The following is a 23,788-nucleotide window of genomic DNA, read 5'->3' as shown; positions in this document are numbered from 1 at the left end:
GTCAGTGACATATGTAGTTACTCATAAAGATACTATTGAGACAGTCATTCACTCACTAACACACCCATACACACACTCATCCACCCATACAGTCCTGCACACATGCTGTCTTCAAAACACATACAAACAGTGAGTCAGTCATTCATGCATCTGTGCGCTAAGTAATACCCCCACCAAACCATACAGACACTCATTCTGATACTCAAAAAACCAACTAATAACCCATATCGACACTCATGTAGCTACTCACCAACCCATGCAGTCACTTATAGACAAAGTGAGACACTGATACAGATATTTAGATATTTAAACATTACTCGCTAATACATGTATTCACTAAGATACACTTTATAAGTCAGTTATGCAATCTTTTTTACAAAAAAACATCCATTTAGACACTTATTTACCCATTTATTCTTCTGTCGACTTTTAGATATACATATATAAAAAAATATTTCTTTTTCAGAAAGACACGCATACACTGGATGATGTCATCAGTGATGTCATTTGAGGTGTCATCAGTGATGTCATCAGTGATGTCACTGACCATATCATGAATGATGTAATATGTGACGTCATCAGCAGTGCATTGCGGGGGCGCGAGTTATAGTTAGCTGAACTAACTATAACATGGGAATTTCTATCATTTTATATGAGTGAAATGTCCAACTAACTATAACGTCCCTGAAACCTATGGTTTTTTCAATGAATTTCTAAGGTTTTTTAAATGCTAATTCCTAACTATAACGTCTATAAAATCTATGGTTTTTCAGTGAATTTTGAAGGTTTTTTAAATGTTAATTTCATGTTTTAATGTTTATAAAACCTAGATTTTTTTTTTACAATATTTTGCAACTCTATTATCCTTTTTTTAACTTTTAAAATTATGTAATATTTTATATCTTTCCCCAAAAATATTGTCGTGTATTTCTATAGGTTCTGAATCGATCCCCCTATTCCTGACCCTATTCTGGTTAAACTAACTATCAAGTTAACTAGCAGTCAGCCCATGAGGCAAGAACAGCCCCCATGATGCAGATACCGTTATCTGACGCAGTCACACTACGGCACAGGAACGTGTTATCTGATTAGGTCATAACGCTTGAGATCTAATTAGACAAGCGACATTCCTCCAGCCCCTGATAAGGCATACGACGTTCTCATAACAAATCAAACCTATGACAACCTGGACAAATCCGTGCGGCCATTGTTTTGATTTCACAGAGAACTTTAGTAAAGAATGTGCTAACGAGCAAGTCGTATGACATCTTTATTGACGTACCTATGTCCATCCTTACGTCAATCTCGGCACCTTTAAGGTATAAATATTGCCGATCTTGCCCTATGCAAAGACACGCGTGGTGACAAGACGGAGCAGCCACACTTGCCGAAGCCGAGAGCAGAAGCAGACCCCGCTGGCAGCAGCCCCGCCTTCCTGACGCGCTGAGAGACGCGCTGCTATCTCAAGCCGAGAGACCCAGCACCGGCGTTTCTGGGCAGCCCTCGCAGGCAGCCTGGAATATCGAGAGCAGAGAAAGAGATACCATTCCTCATTCATCCTAACTTCCAGGTACAGAACTGAATAACCCCTCACAGAGAATTCTTTAGTTATTCACTTGGCAAAAACAAACTTAACTTAAACTGTAACTTTCTATTCCCGCCCACGCATTAGACTTAGGTCAGGTACACGGGGTAGGCGTATTTAGAAACACCAGTTGAGTACGTTTAGTCAAATGTATATGTGTATGTAAATATATTTTAATCATTTCAAACATCATATGGCTCAGAAACCATATCAATGTTTTTACAGTATTATTTTATACTATTGCTTTTAATGTATGCACTTTACTTAACTATAAGTATTGCAATAATATCGATCCATTTCTCTTGTACGAGAAAAGAGACTGATCAATAAATAACACCTTTTTATTGAACACGCCCGTCTCTTCCTTTTCTCTACAATCTGATGAGACTAAGAATGCACGTACTGACTGAGTAAAATAATTGCCTTGTGCTCACACGACTCTTGAGATTGACTCTTGATTAGGGGAGAGCAAAGTTGTCATGTTCTATGGTTGTCAGAAACTAAATCCCTTCTTGTCTAATCAGGGGAGTTAATTCCTTCCTTGAACATTCGAGAAAGTTTCTAGCGAACTCTGAGCTTAGCTGGCAAACCCAAAAATTAAGTCTAGTATCGACAGTAGTAGACCTAGTTAACGTCTGGTCTAGGCCTTTACTGCTGTAGGTATTATTCCAAAGCGCAGAGCCTATTGGGAAAATAGGAGCTACACTACATGGCGCCCAACGCGTTTGGAAAGGGCGATAAAACTAACGTAAGACATTTAGAGTAACTCAGTCGTGCTTTCTCACTCAGACCCCTTTTCCCAAATACTCCAAAGACGTCTGGAGTGGGTGAAAGGTTATATCCTCCAAAACCTCGCAGGAGGGAACTCCTATGTATGGTTCTTGGTATAGTCAACGTTGAAGGATACACTGTTCCAAAATATTGTGCATCTAATCTCTGTTTCCATAAAGAAACCTGATCTGCAAACCAAAAGCATAACCTTTCTAACAGTAAAATGTCAGAAAGTGATGAAGAAAGAGAGGCAGCTAGATTAGCAACTGAAATCGCAGATGCTGATGCTACCATGCAAGCAGCAGACCCGAATATAACACTCATTCCGGTCATTAAAAGGAGATCTATAACCTTAAAACTTATAGAAAATGGACTGACACCTAGAGGTGGCACAGTCATATTCGTAATAGAGACACACGAATATCGGCAGACAGAGGTATACTATTCATGGATACATTTTCCGGCAGCAAATGCTGTAACAAAGTACTTCCACTATTACAAAGTAGAGGAACCTCCTGAAACGTACACTCCCTTCGAGGAGGTGGAAGTACCACTCAAATTCCAAGAGCATTTGCTCTTATTTGATGGCGCCCTAATACATAACAATCACATCACAAGGCTCGGTCCTTTAGGAAGACCAGGAGCAACGTGGCCGGTCTTAGCCGGATACACACCACATCCAGACATCGATAGAATGCCTGCAGCAGAGCTGTTAATACAGCTGAAACCATTAATAAAAATTCACAGACAATTAGTTCAGTATGTAATGCGGACTTCAACAATTCAGCCAGCGATTAAACTACCACAGCTGACCCCTCACCAGGGGAACACAAATAAGATTACACCACAGAACATCCAATCCTGCCTAGGTAAAGTTCCGGCTAAACGGGAACAAATACCATTCTGGTTGGCACAGAAAATCACCCAAATAGAGGCGGTGTTTCCTGACACCACCCCGCTAGAAAAACACAGGATTCTGACTATATGTCTCCCAATGGGAATCGCACCACACATAGAGGACTGTGACACTTGGGGTACAGTCTTTGCTTCCATCTACACAAAAACGCACGGTGTTCCATCCATATCGGTGATACCAGATGTGCTAAAACAAATTCAAGATGAATACGGTCCAGAACCTGCTTTAACTCTTGGTATGAAATTACTAAAAGACTTCAAGCAGGTCTCGGCTATATTACTAGCCAACATAAAAGGTGAAGCAGCAAACGTGGCGATCCGCCAAAGGTTAAAAGAGACAGATATAGCAGACCAACCAGCTGAAAGTGCCAGAATCATAGAAAAATCCTATGAAGAACTAGGCAGAGATAGTCTAGGTGGAATACCAGTAAAACCGCAACTGACTACAAGTCCAGAAAAAATATTTTTTAATAATAATTCACCAAAAAAGAACTGGGATGGAAACAAACAATCCAATCCTAAAGAAAAGAAATTCCAGTCCAGAGGAAGGTCTCCTAGGCGAAGAGAGAAATCTCCAAACCAAAGACAGAGGTCACACAGAGTGACCCCTCTGGGAATAGATATAACCTTAGAAATAGGGATAATATTAAAAAACCTGATAGATATCAAGACATTGATACACGTCCCTCTCAATCTTTTCAGAATTCCTCGCAGAAATCGGAAAGAAGAGGACGATCAGAAGAGCACGCCAAGTCCAAAGACAAGGAACCTGCTCAGCTAAAAAAGAAATTACAATTTCCAAAAAAGAAGGTAGCCAGTATCAAGGTAGTTAACAATGCCGAGAATACTGAGGACACAACTGAAAAACGGAGAGTGGGCTCAGACAATGTTAGACAGCGCAGCAGAGGTGAGCATAGCTCGCAAAGTCCTTATGAATCATCTGGAGACAGTGGACACGAATGAATACCTTCAAGTGGAAACTGCAGATACCAGAGTTAGCAAGCCCCACAAGATATACGAGATAACATTACGTATAGAGGGAGATAAGACTAGGAAAATAAGGGGACTATTTTGGGATAATCTCTCCAAGGGCTATGATATCCTTCTAGCTGAAAAAGACTGGCCACCAGAGTTTGTCAGGGAGTGCCCTCATGGCGAAGAAGTAATTATGCCTGCCTTCTCGAATCAAATACCGATTCATAAAAAATACACACTTGCTAGAAAGTGGGCAGTGGCCTTAGCACCTGCTTTATATAAAAATCATGTAGGATGGGATGAGGATTCTCCTCCTCACAAAATCCAGTTAAAATCACAACCTACTGCACAAAGGCAGTACCCAATTAAGCAAGAAGCTAAAAAACAAGTAAATGAAATACTAGATCAGCTAGAATACCAGGGGGTGATTGAAACTTGCACCTCACAAATGAACAACCCTTTGTTTCCGGTCTCCAAACCAGACAATTCATACCGTCTAGTTTTGGATTACCGACACCTTAACACATGTTGCAAAACTTTTGCAGTGCAAAACTCACACAGTGCTGCACTAATGAATAACATAGTGCGCAAAAAATACAAAACAACCTTGGACATCTCCAATGGATTCTTTTGTCAAAACATAGCACCAGAGAGCAGATATTTAACTGCATTCTCAGTAAATGGCACTCAAAAACAATTCTGTCGGTTAGCCCAGGGGTACAAGAACAGCCCGGGGGTATTCTCAGCGAGAGTAACAGAATTACTACAACTATATGATGATGAAGCATTATCTTATGTCGATGACATTTACTTAACAGATGATGACTTGGAGACTCACTTGAAAAGGGTGAACACCATAATACTTGGGTTCGCTGCAGAGGGTTACAAATTCAACTTCAAAAAATCCAGAATTGCCCATCTGACGGTCCTATTCTTAGGATACGAGTTATCAAGTGAAGGTAAAAGCCTGGCAGACAATTTCCTAGAGAAATGTGCCGTAATCCAAGCTCCTAAAACACTAAAAAACCTACAGTCAATTCTAGGTTTCCTAAATTTCGGAAGAACATACATTGCAAATTACGCAGAAAGAGTCAAACCCCTTTATGATCTAATTAAACCAGATTTTAAAAGATCCAGTTGGACTCAAATACACACAGAAATTTTGAGATCCTTACAAACAGACATGCTAATTAAAACAAAATTAGAAACACGTGATAACACACGCAATCTTGTGATTCGAGTCATCCCAAGGAGATGCGGATTCACATACCTGACCTCTAATGAGGGATAAAAGGTACCAATTGCATTCAAATCACACATGTACACAGAAGCTGAACAGAAATTCAGTAATACAGAAAAAATCATTCGTGCAGTTCAAACCGCAATAGCTAGAGAAAAAGACATAGCTGATGGTAGACATATCACAGTCAGAACAGCAGAATCAGCCTTTGAGGCACTAACAACACCGTGTAATTTACCAACAACAACATTGAATCCGGAATGGATACAATGGGTGAATTCAATCACAACGGACAAAGTATACTACTACTTTGATCCAGAACTAGAAGAATTAAAAAATCTAAAATATGAAAAGACGTATCCTCTGCCAATCGACATTCTGCCTCTACGACATTACGCCTGTGTAATCTATACAGACGGACATGCTCAACCCTCCGTTTGGGGAGAACAAGCATACAACCCCACATGTGAGATTACAAAAGAAGTGTGGCGCGGAGGTATATTAAAACCTCTATTAACAAAATCACACTCAGTAGAAACTAATTCAGAACAACAAACTGAAATAATAGCATTGAAAATGGCGCTGGATAATGCGGATCGCGAATTCCCGACACTTATAGTGTCAGATTCATATTACTGCGTCAAATCATATAACAGCGATTTGCAGACATGGATTCAGAACGGTTACAAAGATGACACAGATGCACCAATAAAGCAGAGACTGCTCTGGGAACAAATAGCTCTTTTACAAAAAGAACTACCAAAGACTCACGTGACTCACTCACTGAGTCATCAACGTGATGGCGTTCACGTTGTAGGGAATTCATTGGCTGAAACAGCCGCAGCGGCAGCCACTAAATCGGCTCCCGTAGTTCGAAAAAAGCGTACATTAAAATACATTGACGGTGAAACATTGCTGGCGGTGAAAACGTCATCAAAAGGCGACTGCTCAGCATTACGATCAACTATCCACTCAATTATACATACATAATCGATGCAAACTCCGTCCCTTTTGCTCGAATCCCTGGAGTGGGGGATAGAGTGATTCCAAACATGGACAGGAGAAGCTTGTTAATCGCAGACGCACATATGGGTGAGGGTCTTGGACACCTCAAACTAAAAGATTCTCTGGAAGATTTACAATCACGGTACTGGTGGCCAGGCATGAGCCTACATCATACCATGTTTGTAAAAAACTGCCCAAACTGCAACAGAAATTGCAGTGGGGAGAGGAAAAATATAATACGGTGGAATCTAACTGCAGATAACATCACCAGTAAAAAGAATGGCTTGCGATTAACATATACAGGCTAGTTTCCACTTATAATGTAGATCCTCAGCACTCGGCTGACGTCCGGACTGTTATACAAAGATTTGCGAGTCTAAATGGCATATACGCTAAGAGCATGCTACGTTCGACCATTGTTTTCACTCAGGCACACCAGCCTGGGGGGAAACATGGCCAAATGAGCACAGCCCAGCGGGAATCTTCTCACTTCCTTCCTGAGGGTACGGGATGGTGTAAAGAAAAAACCAAGGCAGAAAGCAATCTATAATAGAAAGGATATTAGGTTCGGGAGCTGGGTGGGTCAAACATCTAATAAGTGTCCAACGTAGTCTAAATAACTTGCCAAGAAATTCTCTGAAGGGATTCAGTCCGTACGAATTATTATTTGGAACTAGAATGATTATCTCTGACCTTGATAGTCAGACTTCAGTGGTGAAAGAAAAAACCTTTGATGTCAAAGACCGTTTGGCTATTTTGCAGGACTTAAACAAAACAAGAAAAGACCTGAGCAACATACAGTTGAAACAACAGCCAACAACCACTGAAGAATCACCACCTGTCCCAGCAAGACCTGTCTGGATTCCAAAAGTCGGGGATCTAGTCAGGGAGAAGATCGCGGTAAAGAAGGAATTTGGGCCTTCTTACAGAAAAGCAGTTCCTGTCTTGTCTGTCAACGGGACAAGATCAGTTGTACTACCGCCACTTGCTGGAAAAAAGGAGAACCGAGTTGTATCCATCGACCTGGTAAAACCACAACATGTGGCCGATAACAAACAGTAGGCCAAGTGGACTCCCAATAAGTAGCAGAACACCAAGGTTTGCTACCAGTACAGAGGTCCTAACAAAGAGGCTCATCACATTCGAAACGCCTACAGAAGAACAACAAGGACTATGCAACAATGCAATAGAACTAAGACCTCTGAAAACCCAAATAAAAACATTTAGCAGAGACACACCAATCTACAATGAAGTACCGAGTGACAATGCGAGAAACAAAAATCCTGAAACAATTGGAACAATTGACAGAACTGCATCCGGGTACTTCATCAACTTCGATGATTCCTCTGAAGGCTTCAGTGAATCAAAGACACAGCCATCATCAAAATCCTTTAAAGACAAAGCTAAGGAACTTTTGAAACAACTGAAAGAAACATATCTGATTTCTCCATGGATTGAATTTTGGGTGGGTTTTGGTGCATTTATCCTCATACTTTGGCTCATCATGGTATTTACTTTGGGACGCTTCATTGAGGGAAAATATGCTAAAATGGACACAGCAAGTCAGAACATCAACTTGGTCCTCAAACCACACACATCTTAACACGTCGAGAAAAGAGAACTTTCTTCAGCCAACTTCACAGCCAATCCAATACCTGGTGGGGTAGCCTGGGACAACACTGACTATGAAATTTATGGTCCGGTCGAGGTCCTGAAATATCCACACCAAATCAAGATCTCCTTGAGTGACTTTGCAAAACCAAACTCATTTGCTGATGATTGGGACTTCGAAAGCATTAACAACATGATGTCTGACTTAGTAATGTCTGCTAAATTTACAAAACATGATTATTTGCAAGGTTCTACAAATTATGATAGTATGTATTGCTATAACCATTATGGTAACCATTTTTTGCATAAATCTGCACAACCTAGAAATGTTTTAAATTATAATCAATGGGAACATTGTGCTACACCTCCAAAAGGGAGCTCTAGAACCGTTTATGACAAATATTCATATTTTTCAGGTTTTAACACAAGTAATGCTGATACATTTTATTTTAAATTGTCAAACAAGACAGGGATGAAAACCATGATAACCAACACAAAATTGATATATTCAGATTCATTCTTTGAAAAAATGAATACTTTTGGATTTGATTATTGGGACAATAATGTTGATTTGAAAAGTGTTTGGGGTACAAAAGAATGGCAAGTACAGGGTTTAGAAGCTTTGTTTAGAGCCTGCATGATCCCAGAACAAATGATATTTTTAAACGACACTGTTCAACAAACCACCTGTCTTGGCTTAGCCAAAATCAAAGATTTAATTAAACCGTCTATTCCAAAGCCAACAATGTTTAGCAATAGCTCTGATACAGATGAAGAGATAGACGTAAACCATATATTAAACCAAAACAGAACACATCCTGATTGGAAACAATGGTTGATCTGGCCCACAGATACAAATAACTGTCAAGATAGATTCCTGAATAAAACACAGGGTTTCAAAATGACCAGGCCAGACCCTAGATATCCCCAAAGACATCACCCAGGGATAATAACAACCTACAGTGTGGGCAAATTATGCCTTCAATGGCTTCAAACTTCCACACTGCCTGAAATTAAGCAACACCTAACTTTACTTACTGATGGTGCTGACTTGCGTGATTTCATACTGGGACCACGCAAACAGCGTCAAAAGCGTTTCATAGCAGCCTCTGTATATGCAGCATACAATGAGGCCTGGAAGGTTACTCAAATTGAAACAGCAGAAAGAATACGGGAAATTGACCGTATCAATTTGGAAAAATCACTTTCTGTAGTGGACAATGGGTTAATGACTCTGTCCTCCAGAATTTTTTCATTGGACAGCATTGTGTCTTCAGCAATCGATATATTATCGCAAGACTTACTGTTATTACAACATGGTCAGTCACAATGGCGTTCTATTGTACAGCTTGGCTGGACGTTACAAAATCTGCGTTCAGGCTATGTGCCTTGGCGTTTAATCAACACAACGTCACTATTCCAAATCTTTAACCTTACTGATAGACAAATCGGTATGGCGCAAAAGGGTGCTGATTATACAATCTTGAGCATTGAAAAACTAGAAAGATTACCAATGACAATGTCAGAACGACCTGTCAGTGAATGGATAATCCACGGAATCATAAATATTCCAATCTCAACCTTCAGGTTTCAATACTGCCAAAAATATATACAGGCTGGCATGTACGAGAAATTGGGAAAAGGGTACCTTAAAACAACTTGGAACCTGCCCTATTCACATGCATGTGTCAGTAATAAAGGACAGAAAGTGTTTCTTAGTGGCAACAATTGTGCTATGTCACTAAGCGGCACGCTTCTGTGTAACGGTATTAGTTTGCACGGAGCCTGTGAAGGGAATTCATACAACCTTTCATGTCACCAGCAAGGCGCACCTGCAACTGAAATAGAACCATTCTTTCAAAGACTCTATAATGGGAGTTACATTCTTATTGTAGACCGCAGATGTTGTAGTCTTATGCCCGGGACTCCTTATCTAGTCACTACAACGGCGAAGGTCAAGTGCTGTGGACGTTCTTTGTTCCCCAGCTCCGTTCCAGACAGGGAGGCAAGGGCATGGCCCAATTTGAAAATTACTTCTATTCGAATAGATACTTTAAGCAGAATGAAAACAGTGCTTCTTCAGACGCCTACAAGGCTCACGTCATCAAAAGAAACGTATGATCTACAAGTCGCAAGGACGACTGCAGAGATACATACATTATTATCAACTAATTCCCCCGTACATTTCGCAGAAATCCTGAGCGAAATCTTAAATATTTCTGATACCAATGGGATCTCAGGGGTATTTAAGACAGTATTTTCGATGGCATTAACACCATTCAAAGCCATACTGGGTATTTTTCCAGATTTCGTCCATTCGATTTTTGGCGGACTTCCCCTGATCCTGGGACTAATTGCAGGAATCCTATTCTTAGTCCTTATTTTTCGTTATGGCAACCCATGTCACAGATCAAACTCTCGCGACAATGGAAGATACGATCCTAGCCATTGGATACCGGGACCGGATATCAAAAATCCTGGGACTCTCCCGGCTTAGAGACCTAAACATGACTTGGTTTCTATCATTTCGACCAATGTGGCAAAGGTGTGTTTTACCTGTACTAAGGTGTCTGCTATGCGGAGAAGAATGCGTGTTGGACACCTGTCTGACGCTACAATCGGATGCGCCAGTGGATGCAGATACACTGTTGGTTCCTACCAAGGTTCACGCTTTGTGCTGCCCTCAAAGGCTGCCAATCCTGATGACGGCATTCCTGGAATCTTCACCACTACGATTGAAGAGTAGTGAAGTTCAAGATGAAAGCAGCATCGAACAGGTACGACCTTCTGTCAGTGATGCAAATCAGAATGTCAATGGAGACAACCATGCGCATGAATGCATGGTTACACCTATTTCCGACTTAGTGGAACTTTCCCATGAAGCTGTTGACAGTTTTTTCGAAAGCCTTAATGATATGATGTTCTCTCCAGAACAGAAATAGAGACTTTTGAGCAAGCTCGCACACGGCGTTCCCTGAATTCGGCCTTCAACTTTAAAAATAAAGTCACATGAACAATTCTTCCCACCAGTTCACGGACAACAATTTTTTTAGCAGCCCCAAATTATTTTTTACAAAATTTTCGGGACACTAATCTTCTGCTTAAAGTAAGAAACTATTCCTAGAGAACTAAGATTTCTATTTTTAGATACTTTATAAACTTCAGTTGCCCGCTGGTATGTTCACAAATATTTTATTATGTGATGAAATGGTCTCGAACTTCCTTTCTGTATAGCCATATTAAGAGCCATTTCATGTGTATTTCTCAAATACCAATAAGCAATAATGCATAAAATGCGTGTTTACTTTGCATTTAATTCATAGCTTAAGTGCATACAGTATATATGACTGCAACTTTTCAGTATATTTGAAAATTTCGAAATGCATTTATGTATTTTGGGGTGGTAAGGTATACACTATACTCTATAGTATGTTGTACTATGTTATACTATGCATAGATTAGTAGATATGACCATAGTTAGCGTGGAGTGGGTGTCGTGTATTTCTATAGGTTCTGAATCGATCCCCCTATTCCTGACCCTATTCTGGTTAAACTAACTATCAAGTTAACTAGCAGTCAGCCCATGAGGCAAGAACAGCCCCCATGATGCAGATACCGTTATCTGACGCAGTCACACTACGGCACAGGAACGTGTTATCTGATTAGGTCATAACGCTTGAGATCTAATTAGACAAGCGACATTCCTCCAGCCCCTGATAAGGCATACGACGTTCTCATAACAAATCAAACCTATGACAACCTGGACAAATCCGTGCGGCCATTGTTTTGATTTCACAGAGAACTTTAGTAAAGAATGTGCTAACGAGCAAGTCGTATGACATCTTTATTGACGTACCTATGTCCATCCTTACGTCAATCTCGGCACCTTTAAGGTATAAATATTGCCGATCTTGCCCTATGCAAAGACACGCGTGGTGACAAGACGGAGCAGCCACACTTGCCGAAGCCGAGAGCAGAAGCAGACCCCGCTGGCAGCAGCCCCGCCTTCCTGACGCGCTGAGAGACGCGCTGCTATCTCAAGCCGAGAGACCCAGCACCGGCGTTTCTGGGCAGCCCTCGCAGGCAGCCTGGAATATCGAGAGCAGAGAAAGAGATACCATTCCTCATTCATCCTAACTTCCAGGTACAGAACTGAATAACCCCTCACAGAGAATTCTTTAGTTATTCACTTGGCAAAAACAAACTTAACTTAAACTGTAACTTTCTATTCCCGCCCACGCATTAGACTTAGGTCAGGTACACGGGGTAGGCGTATTTAGAAACACCAGTTGAGTACGTTTAGTCAAATGTATATGTGTATGTAAATATATTTTAATCATTTCAAACATCATATGGCTCAGAAACCATATCAATGTTTTTACAGTATTATTTTATACTATTGCTTTTAATGTATGCACTTTACTTAACTATAAGTATTGCAATAATATCGATCCATTTCTCTTGTACGAGAAAAGAGACTGATCAATAAATAACACCTTTTTATTGAACACGCCCGTCTCTTCCTTTTCTCTACAATCTGATGAGACTAAGAATGCACGTACTGACTGAGTAAAATAATTGCCTTGTGCTCACACGACTCTTGAGATTGACTCTTGATTAGGGGAGAGCAAAGTTGTCATGTTCTATGGTTGTCAGAAACTAAATCCCTTCTTGTCTAATCAGGGGAGTTAATTCCTTCCTTGAACATTCGAGAAAGTTTCTAGCGAACTCTGAGCTTAGCTGGCAAACCCAAAAATTAAGTCTAGTATCGACAGTAGTAGACCTAGTTAACGTCTGGTCTAGGCCTTTACTGCTGTAGGTATTATTCCAATGCGCAGAGCCTATTGGGAAAATAGGAGCTACACTACAATATGTATATCATTTTTTTCTGTTTTTTGGAGAAAACTAAAGTCCCGTACAGGTAGTCTACCAAGCTCCATCAGCACGCGAATCCAATCCACCATATTGAAATGATGCGCATTTCGTATCCGACGGGTTTGTGGCTCCGCATCAGGACCTGTCTTACGTCATAGACGTATGGTGTCTCACCGGGTACGCCATCCCCTAATTTTTTATCTTACACTACACACAACATGCAACCACCATCTTCATCAATATTCATAGTCTGTAAAGTAGCCTTCCATCTGTGATAGCCATACACCTAAAAGTTACATAACCAAAGTTTTCACCACTACCAGAGGTAACATGGTTGCAAACGCTGTCCACAGCACAATGTAATGTAGTACGGCCCAGGGGCAGTAGCATGCATAGATAATGAACACACGAACACAGATAGATAGTGGAAATGGGTACGGGCATGTGCGCTCGACACCTTTTTATTAGCAGGGTCACATATCCAATGACGTCTGTGGTGGATGCGTGTGGAGTGAGTGTAAAGCAGCCCTCAGGGAATGGTTGCTGCTACCATCAACTACAAACAGTAATCATTTGATCACACACAGACATTCAATAATAAAAGAATAAATAGTTTGTGCTGCAGTAAGGTAAGGACAGTAGTTGTGAAATAATACAGAAAAATATTTTATCGTAAAAGAACCACAACTTGTGGTATACTGAGACACACTCAATAGATCTGAAATAATACACAAAAAGACTGTATCTTAAAAGGTCCATCAGTTCTAGTGCACTCAGATTGCCACATCGAAAGCATTCAGCATGTGCACAGCCAGTGATGATGTGTGCTATGCTGCGGGCGGGCCATACTAGGAGTAATATCTATTGCCATCAACACAGCAACATCTGCAATAGAGACTCAATCAGAATTGTTAACACTGCTGTCTGCAGTGTAAGCCAGAGACAGTGATCAGCAAGGGCCCACAGCCACGTAACATGGACTTGAGCTACCCAGTCTGTCATCCAAGAAGCAAGAAAAAGCATGTGCGGAGCCTGCAATGATGCATATGCGTGGTGCAGACAGAGTTCACTGCAGCAATGTCTTTTCCTACAGGACTACCACATCTACAATACCAACTCGATCTGAATTGTGAACACTGCTGTCTGCAGTGTTAATTGAAGGCAGCGGACAGAGCGCACTGGAGTAATGTCTTTTGCCTACAGGACTGCGTCATCTACAATAGCGACTCAATATGAATTGTGAACACTGCTGTCTGCAGTGTAGGCCAAAGAGAATGGTCAGCAAAGGCCCACAGCTACGTAAGGTGGACTTGAGTTACAGTTTGTTATATGAGAACCAAGAAAAAGCGTGTGCGGAGCCTGTGATGATGCATATGCGTGGTGCAGACAGAGCTCACTGCAGCAATGTCTTTTCCTACAGGACTACTACATCTACAATACCGACTCGATCTGAATTGTGAACACTGCTGTCTGCAGTGTTAATTGAAGGCAGTACTCACACAGACATCCATGAATACTTTTTCGCACTTCCTCTTCACAAAATACAACAACATAAATTACAGAAAACTGCAATAAATCAAAACAATTCGAATTCCGATTTCTGCTGTCCACAGTGTAGACTATTCAGTGTTCCTTTGCACTTGCAAGATACATTTGGTCATTGTAGTAAACCTATAAGTCATCTAAAAAAATGTCTTCAAGTAAGTATACAAAAAGGATAATGTGTATATCAATCAATCAATCAATAAAACTTTATTTCGGTTTTGTTTTTACAAACCATAAAAGTACATACAAATACAACGGGATAAAAATTCATTATTAAGAAGACCATCATTAAGATACATCAGTACTAGGTTAGCAGCAATTTATGACAGTGCATTCTTTGTTGAAGTATGTTAAATATATTTACAAGGAGGTTTAATAAGGAATAATGTGTATATTTCAATAGACGTTGTAGTTACTTGACTACTGGATTCTGTCATTAAACAATCACCACTCGATCTGAATTGTGAACACTTCTGTCTGCAGTGTAGGCCAGAGATAGTAGTCAGCAAGGGCCCACAGCTACGTAACGTGGACTTGACCTGCCCAGTTTGTCACAAGCGAAGCAAAAAAAAAGCATGTGTGGAGCCTGTAATGATACGTATGCATGGTGCAGACAGAGCGCACTGGAACAATGTATTTTCCTACAGGACTGCGTCATCTACAATAGCGACTCGATCTGAATTGTGAACACTGCTGTCTGCAGTGTTAATTGAAGGCAGTACTCACACAGAGAACCATGAGTACTTTTTTCTCACTTCCTCTTCACAAAATACAACATAAATTACAAAAAACTCTGAAATAAATAAATCAAAACAATTCGAATTGCGATTTCTGCTGTCCATAGTGTAGACTATTCAGTGTTCCTTTGGACTTGCAAGATGAATAGATGAATTTGGTCATTGTAGTAAACCTATAAGTCATCTAAAAAAATGTCTTCAAGCAAGTATACTGAAAGGATATTGTGTATATTTAAATAGACGTTCTAGTTACTTGACTACTGGATTCTGTAATTAAACAATCACCACTCAATCTGAATTGTGGGCCCTGCTGACCGCAGTGTAGGCCAGAGGCACTATTCATTAATGCCGCACAGCCACGTACTGTTGAATTCGAAAGTCCATTGTGGGATCAAGACCAATGTTCCCTCTAATTTTTTTCCTCTGTGTGCGGCAGTGTGGGGTCTCTGTGCGCTACAGCCATGGTTATGTGTGCCAGGAACCAGACCGTGCGTGTGGGGACTGCGCCAAATATCTCTCCAAACTCATGCTTAAACAAGTGAAAAGACTGCATTTTCACACATAAATCGCCACGTTAAGGGTCTTATGGCAGGTTTGCAATTTAGACACACACCATTACATGAATTGGTTATACAGGCAAGTACACTTCGGGTTTAGAAAAGCACAAGACTCCAATGATAGTACCATTATAAGATTTTACTGCTGTATATGTAATGTTACTTGTTGTATTGTATATCTGGATGCACAGACGGAAAGAAGAAACAAAATACCAGCCAGGCGGCACACTAGGCTAAGCAGAGAGATTTCTAACTTGCGTGATATCTAAAAGAAATGCAGCAAGTCCAAAAGAACGACGTGTGCTTTGCAGGTTGTTCAATTGGACTTTGGTCAGCCAACTTCAACTAGGCACAAGCCAGGCCGCCTTTAACACTGGTGGAGACCTGTGCGACAATGTTTGTTGGCGCCCCCCAATGGCCACCTCTACCATGGATTCCCTCACTAGCACCCTTTAACAGAGGCCCTCAAGTCTCCAGAACCACTGGCTCTCTGATTCAATTAGTATTATAGCACCACTAATACCAGTGTAGGGTGTCAGAGCACTTTACATAATACACACATTGCACAGAGACAATCATAGGTGTGTAAATCAGTGTATTGGAAGTGATACATCAGACAAGACTACAAGGTGTAGTGTAGGAGTCATCGATACTAGTAGGCAATATAGTTTAACAATGCTTATTCTGGAAAAGTATGAATTCAGAATTCAAAATGTGACCCCATTGTTAGAGGATCTCTTAAAAACAATAATTGTTTTTTTACCCAAATGAACCCTTTTGGAAAGATTAGGATAATAAAAGACTGGGCAATAAAACATATTGCTCTAACATAATACTTGCAGTTAACACGCAGCTGTTTGATGACAGTTAATCAGGGGTGTGGAATTTTCCAAATAATCTAGTTGTCCAAGGGACAAAATGCCACTGAGATCTACATGTCCTGTAAAAACCACTTGTCCCACCTACTTCCAATCCCACATCAAACATAAGGGCTCCGGCTGACAGAGAAACATTAACCCAATTTCCGTTTTTATCCACATTTAAAAATGAATACAGATAAGAAAATAAATGGTTTTCTGTCTGTATTTATCTGTAAAAATTAGTAAAAACAGAAAACAGGGAGCCTTAATTATGAAGAAAAAGTTAGCTTTGGTGAAATAAAATATTTGTCAAAGATCACACAATTTAAGCATGGAAGCTTTTTTTTTTAATTAATCAAGCAAGGTTCTCTCTCACAAAGAGTATGTAAATAGTTCTGGACCATCAAGAATTCTGCAACATCACAAATAGCAGATAACTACCGTAAATAAACTCTGCACTCAAGAAGGATATTGCACAATGTCACAACTATGCACAACTAATTTCAACCAGTACTTACTTAACTCACTGCTGAAAAAAAAAATCATGATCACTAATAAGGAACATCTGTCGCCAACAAGCCACACCTATTCAGAATACTGGACTATCCCAGAGCATGCAGCCATATCACAAATAACGGACAGACGAACAATATCCACCTGCTTCAAGTAAAACTGTAGATACAAAGACCAAAAGAATCCCGGACTATGATTAAATAATATAACGTCAACGTGCATTTGCAGACCTATTAGAGGCAGAACTGTAGTGCATTTCACTGCTATTTATAGAGGCCTGGCTCCCCTGTTTCACACAAGTCAGAGTGGTCTACTTGTGTGTTCATTGGCAGAGGCTCTGCATATGTGTATAAACTAGCGCATACCAAATTAACACACCAGATGTGATGTACTGCTGCCAAGTGAAATCAAAAAATTGCCTATGCCTCCAAACAATGCAATAATGCAAACACTGAATGATTAGAGATAAACCATAAATTTATTAGTTTATCTCGACAAAACTTTTGTCATTGAATCAATACGTAAGTTACAAAATTCACTTATTTTAGGAGCAGACAAAGAGAGAACCATCGACTTCCTTTCTAGCCATATGGAGATCAATCGAACAATGTGTAAGTATCTACAGTGAACAATTATAAAGCAAAAACATTGCGCTAAATCGTACATACATGGACATTAATGAATCAAAAAGAAACTTTTCAAGAAACAGGTAAACGATCACAGTTTGAAAATCATAAATACAGCAACATGTGAGAGCAAGGGTGAATCTTTCAAATACAACAACCCCTAACTCATGAAGTGAATTCGTTTGTGTAAAAAATCACAGTAAGCCCATTTTGAATATGTGACTATCAAAAGCCATTGGTGTGAAGACAAATGTATGAGTTCAAATGTCAAAATGCCTAAAGTCAAATGCCGACGCGTTTCCAATCCTGCCAGTAGTTTACAGGATTTTCATCAGGGCGGGGAACGAGTCCATGGGAACTGTTTTCCAAAAAGAATAAAGAGTTTGTTTTAGTAAAATGCAAACAAACGCCATTGTGTTCAAGTGCAAAATGAACCGCATTGTGGTGCGGCATACCTTGAAGGTAGTGGCCTGTGTGGCTTCAATTTTGGGAATAGCGCTTTGGCTCTTTTGGTCAGGCGGGTCTGGGCTGTAACAAGAAAAATGACTGCTGTCACTGATTTGAAAGTGACCCACTACACGCTGAAGGAAATAACATGAAGGAAAAAAGATTTTACCTTGAGTCTTTACAACATTAAGTCAAGGCAGCCGGTGGCAGGGTTATTTTTCAATTATTTGATCTGGGGACAGAAATGACGATATTTTGAGAAGTTGTGCCAAAACGATAAAAGAACAGGCACTGGAGCATCACCGCTCCGATGGGAACACTTACTTTTAAAAGTTGAACACGGGCGGAGGGATCGGACCGGTGTTAACAATGGAACGCTGTCCGTTCTAAAAAATAAGAAGGAGAGGAGGCTAGCAACTGTGCGCTGAATCACGCAGTGGAAAGGTAAAAGATAAAAACTGACACTCAATGGCAGGTGAAGAAGGGATCAATCGCTTACCAAACAACGCCACGGGGGGCTCTGCTAGACTGCATCCTTGCTTCTACCGGCACCTACAGGCTTTAGTTGTCCAGGGCGCTGCCGGTACTGGTGGTGATAAAAGCATGTGTATGCTAACAGCCAATGGGATGAGTTAAGAGTGCTACTGCATTGTGGGAAATGGAGTCCAAGTGTGGAGTCAAGCTCGATTGATTTCACTAAGCGTGTTTAGGCCCTTGTTCACACTATCGAATCGCAGTATGAGGTATGCCTCCTTACGCAAAAGCATAGTTTCTACATTGGGGTAGCGTTTAGAGTCCAGCCAGACAAGTGGTGTCCATTTGAAATCGTTTTCTGTGTGCTGGTTATTTACAAAGTGTTCAACCATGGGTGCGGTCATTACTCGTTTTTTTATCCGGGATCGGTGTTGTGTAATGCGTGCATTAATGGCTTGATTTGTCTTGCCAATATAGACCTTGTCACAAGGACAGACCACTGCATAAACGATATTTTTTGTTTTACAGTTGGTGAATGCATCATGTGTCCATTTGATGCCATGATTAATGAAGGTGTCCCCTTCAATTGTAGAAGAACATGAAACACAGTTACCACATTTGTGGTGCCCAGTGATTGGTCTGAGGTTCCACTGTGATATGAGGTCACTTTTGGGCGGAGGAATATGGGTGTCTGCTTTGATGAGATGCTGACCAATATTTGGGTTCTTTCTCATTGCGAAGATCGGTTTGGGCAAAGGGTGCTCCATTGTTTCCAGCAAGTGCCAATTGTTTCGGATGATGTTTTTGAACTGGTTCGTGTGTTGCCCGAAGGTAGTCACACAAACCAATTGATCTAATTGCTTTTTTTCTTTTACCTGAAGGAGTGTCTCCCTCGGGGTGAACTTCGCCCTGTTTTTGGCATGCTTTAGTAATTTCTTGGGGTATCCTCTGACAGCCATCTCATTACAGAATCTTGTTGCGTGGAATTCAAAATCCTGTAGATTGGTACAATTGCGTCTTATGCGCAGCAGTTGCCCATAAGGTAAATTATCCTTAAGGCTTTGTGGGTGTGAGCTATTGTAATGCAGGATTGTATTCCTGTCGGTAGGTTTTTTGTGCAAAGAGGCCGTCAGTCCAGATGTGCTGGTACCTACTAGGACGTCCAGGAAAGTCATTTCTTTGGAACTCGAGTTCATCGTAAACTTAATGTCTTGGTGTCGTGAATTCAACCATGCGTGGAATTGATCAAGTTCGGTCTGGCTCCCCTGCCACAGGACCCAGACATCGTCTATGTATCTCAACCAGTGAATCATGTGATGTAAAAAGGGGTTGTCCTTATAAATGAAGCGTTCCTCGTATTGGGACATGTAGAGCACCGCCAGCTCCGGCGCATAAGGACAGCCCATGGCTGTCCCTTTGATTTGTATGTAAAAATCACTCTCGAATCTGAAATAGTTACTCCGAAGAGTCAATTCAGCCAATTCCACAATAAATGCGGTTGGAACCCGGTGGGGTCTTTCGCGTTTTTCTAGGTATAGTTCAATAACCTCTAAAGCCTCATCCTGAGGTATTTGTGTGTAAAGAGAAGCGACATCTAGTGTCACCATCAATTGCGTTGTCTCATCAAATGAGTGTCCTTCAATGTGGTTAATGAAATCAGTCGTGTCTCTCAGGTGCGATTTGACTTGTTCTATACATGGTTTTAAGAAAAAATCAATGTATTTAGATATCGGTTCAAGCACTGAATCGCAACCGGACACAATGGGTCTGCCCGGGGGTGTCTGATCGTTCTTGTGGATCTTGGGTAAGAAGTAGAGAATTGGCGTTCTAGGTGATTTTTTGTTTAGATATTCATGCTCTTTTGGTCCTAAGAAGCCTTCGGCTAAGGCTCTTTGAGTGATTTGTGCTATTTTGCCCTGGATCATAAGGACAGGATCCTCTTTAGATGGTCTGTACCAATCCTTATTGTTTACATGCTGTTGTCCTTCGGTGAGATACATGGGTCGGGGCCATAAGACCACCGCACCCCCCTTGTCCGCCTGTTTTATAATGATGGATGTGTCCAATTTGAGGTCAGTAATTGCCTTTTGGGTGTCTTTGCCGAGGTTATTTTTGACAAAGCTGCTCTTTTTCTCAAGCTTAGTAAGGGAGGACAGAACTGCTTGTTCAAAAGCAATGATTTGTTTAGGAATGTTTGTCATTGGGGTAAACCTGGATTTAACCCTTAGTCCAGTTGTTTCCTGTAGGGACGTCATTTCAGTACCAGCGAAATGGGCCTTCAGCCTCAATTTGCGACAAAAATCGAGTGCCTCAAGTTTTAATTTTGTAAAATCAGTCCTCTTAGTTGGGACAAATTTCAGGCCCAAGCCAAGAAGCATTTCTTCATTCTTATTCAATAATTTGTCAGAGAGATTCACTATGGTAGATGAGTCTAGTTGTTGTAGTTCTTGTTGCGGGTGCGCATTTGCCATGGTTGCTTGAAGCGCGGCCGCGTTTGGCCGCCCCTGGCTAAAAAAGGAGTTGATCCACTACCTGCACCTCTTGTTTTAGAATTAGGTTGTCTAGAGTCAGAAGAAGAGTCGGAGGAAGTAGTGTCAGAGAATGTAATAAATTTGTTTCTGGATCTCCCTTGAAATGTATTTAAAGCTCCTCTAGATTCGCCAGAGGTGTAAAAATCTTCCCTGAGAAATGGGTACACTTGTTCAAGTCTAAAGGATTTGGAATCCTTTTCAAATTGTGTTGTTTTAATGTTGAGCGAGTAATCTTTAAATGATGCGATCTCTTTTTCTATTTTGTCCAACAGTATCTTCGCATCACTTGTGGTTTGGGTGTCATTAATGGTTTTGATTAACTCCTCAATCTCCTTCTCTTCTTGACTGCAGATCCTCTGTGCTGTCTCAATGGTATGCACCATTAGGTCTCTACTGCATTTAGTGTTTATCTGACTGAAGCCCTTTTTATACTCAGAATCCTCCGTAAAGATAACGGGAATGTTCTTGACCTGGAGGCCCCAAGGGATAGTGCCTGCTTTAAGATGTTTCAATAGAAAGTAACCGTGAAGCTCAGTTCTAATATGTTTTTTCTGAAGTCGTATTAGCTTGTCCACCTCATTTTGTTGTTTAGCTGAGGTGCTAAGGGAAATGGATGAAAATGGCGAAGATTCAATAAGGTTTTGAATATGGCTTTCTGAGAAGGATAGTGTGTCTTTGTCTGCCATGTTACGCAAGGGGAACCCTTGCTACGCCCTAAATGGTGATGTATTTCTGAAAAAGGGGACGTGTTCAAACGTCGCTCCCAGACCACTCGGACATAAGTCCGCTCAGAACATTAACCCAAAGTGGTGGCTTGGCCCGATGGGAGGGAGGGTAGGCAGGGCCTAAACTAGAGGAAACCAAAAATTTGCCTATGCCTCCAAACAATGCAATAATGCAAACACTGAATGATTAGAGATAAACCATAAATTTATTAGTTTATCTCGACAAAACTTTTGTCATTGAATCAATACGTAAGTTACAAAATTCACTTATTTTAGGAGCAGACAAAGAGAGAACCATCGACTTCCTTTCTAGCCATATGGAGATCAATCGAACAATGTGTAAGTATCTACAGTGAACAATTATAAAGCAAAAACATTGCGCTAAATCGTACATACATGGACATTAATGAATCAAAAAGAAACTTTTCAAGAAACAGGTAAACGATCACAGTTTGAAAATCATAAATACAGCAACATGTGAGAGCAAGGGTGAATCTTTCAAATACAACAACCCCTAACTCATGAAGTGAATTCGTTTGTGTAAAAAATCACAGTAAGCCCATTTTGAATATGTGACTATCAAAAGCCATTGGTGTGAAGACAAATGTATGAGTTCAAATGTCAAAATGCCTAAAGTCAAATGCCGACGCGTTTCCAATCCTGCCAGTAGTTTACAGGATTTTCATCAGGGCGGGGAACGAGTCCATGGGAACTGTTTTCCAAAAAGAATAAAGAGTTTGTTTTAGTAAAATGCAAACAAACGCCATTGTGTTCAAGTGCAAAATGAACCGCATTGTGGTGCGGCATACCTTGAAGGTAGTGGCCTGTGTGGCTTCAATTTTGGGAATAGCGCTTTGGCTCTTTTGGTCAGGCGGGTCTGGGCTGTAACAAGAAAAATGACTGCTGTCACTGATTTGAAAGTGACCCACTACACGCTGAAGGAAATAACATGAAGGAAAAAAGATTTTACCTTGAGTCTTTACAACATTAAGTCAAGGCAGCCGGTGGCAGGGTTATTTTTCAATTATTTGATCTGGGGACAGAAATGACGATATTTTGAGAAGTTGTGCCAAAACGATAAAAGAACAGGCACTGGAGCATCACCGCTCCGATGGGAACACTTACTTTTAAAAGTTGAACACGGGCGGAGGGATCGGACCGGTGTTAACAATGGAACGCTGTCCGTTCTAAAAAATAAGAAGGAGAGGAGGCTAGCAACTGTGCGCTGAATCACGCAGTGGAAAGGTAAAAGATAAAAACTGACACTCAATGGCAGGTGAAGAAGGGATCAATCGCTTACCAAACAACGCCACGGGGGGCTCTGCTAGACTGCATCCTTGCTTCTACCGGCACCTACAGGCTTTAGTTGTCCAGGGCGCTGCCGGTACTGGTGGTGATAAAAGCATGTGTATGCTAACAGCCAATGGGATGAGTTAAGAGTGCTACTGCATTGTGGGAAATGGAGTCCAAGTGTGGAGTCAAGCTCGATTGATTTCACTAAGCGTGTTTAGGCCCTTGTTCACACTATCGAATCGCAGTATGAGGTATGCCTCCTTACGCAAAAGCATAGTTTCTACATTGGGGTAGCGTTTAGAGTCCAGCCAGACAAGTGGTGTCCATTTGAAATCGTTTTCTGTGTGCTGGTTATTTACAAAGTGTTCAACCATGGGTGCGGTCATTACTCGTTTTTTTATCCGGGATCGGTGTTGTGTAATGCGTGCATTAATGGCTTGATTTGTCTTGCCAATATAGACCTTGTCACAAGGACAGACCACTGCATAAACGATATTTTTTGT

Source organism: Lissotriton helveticus, chromosome 5_1, assembly GCF_964261635.1.
Source record: "Lissotriton helveticus chromosome 5_1, aLisHel1.1, whole genome shotgun sequence".
NCBI classification, from domain to species: domain Eukaryota; kingdom Metazoa; phylum Chordata; class Amphibia; order Caudata; family Salamandridae; genus Lissotriton; species Lissotriton helveticus.
This window is presented reverse-complemented; position numbering follows the sequence as displayed.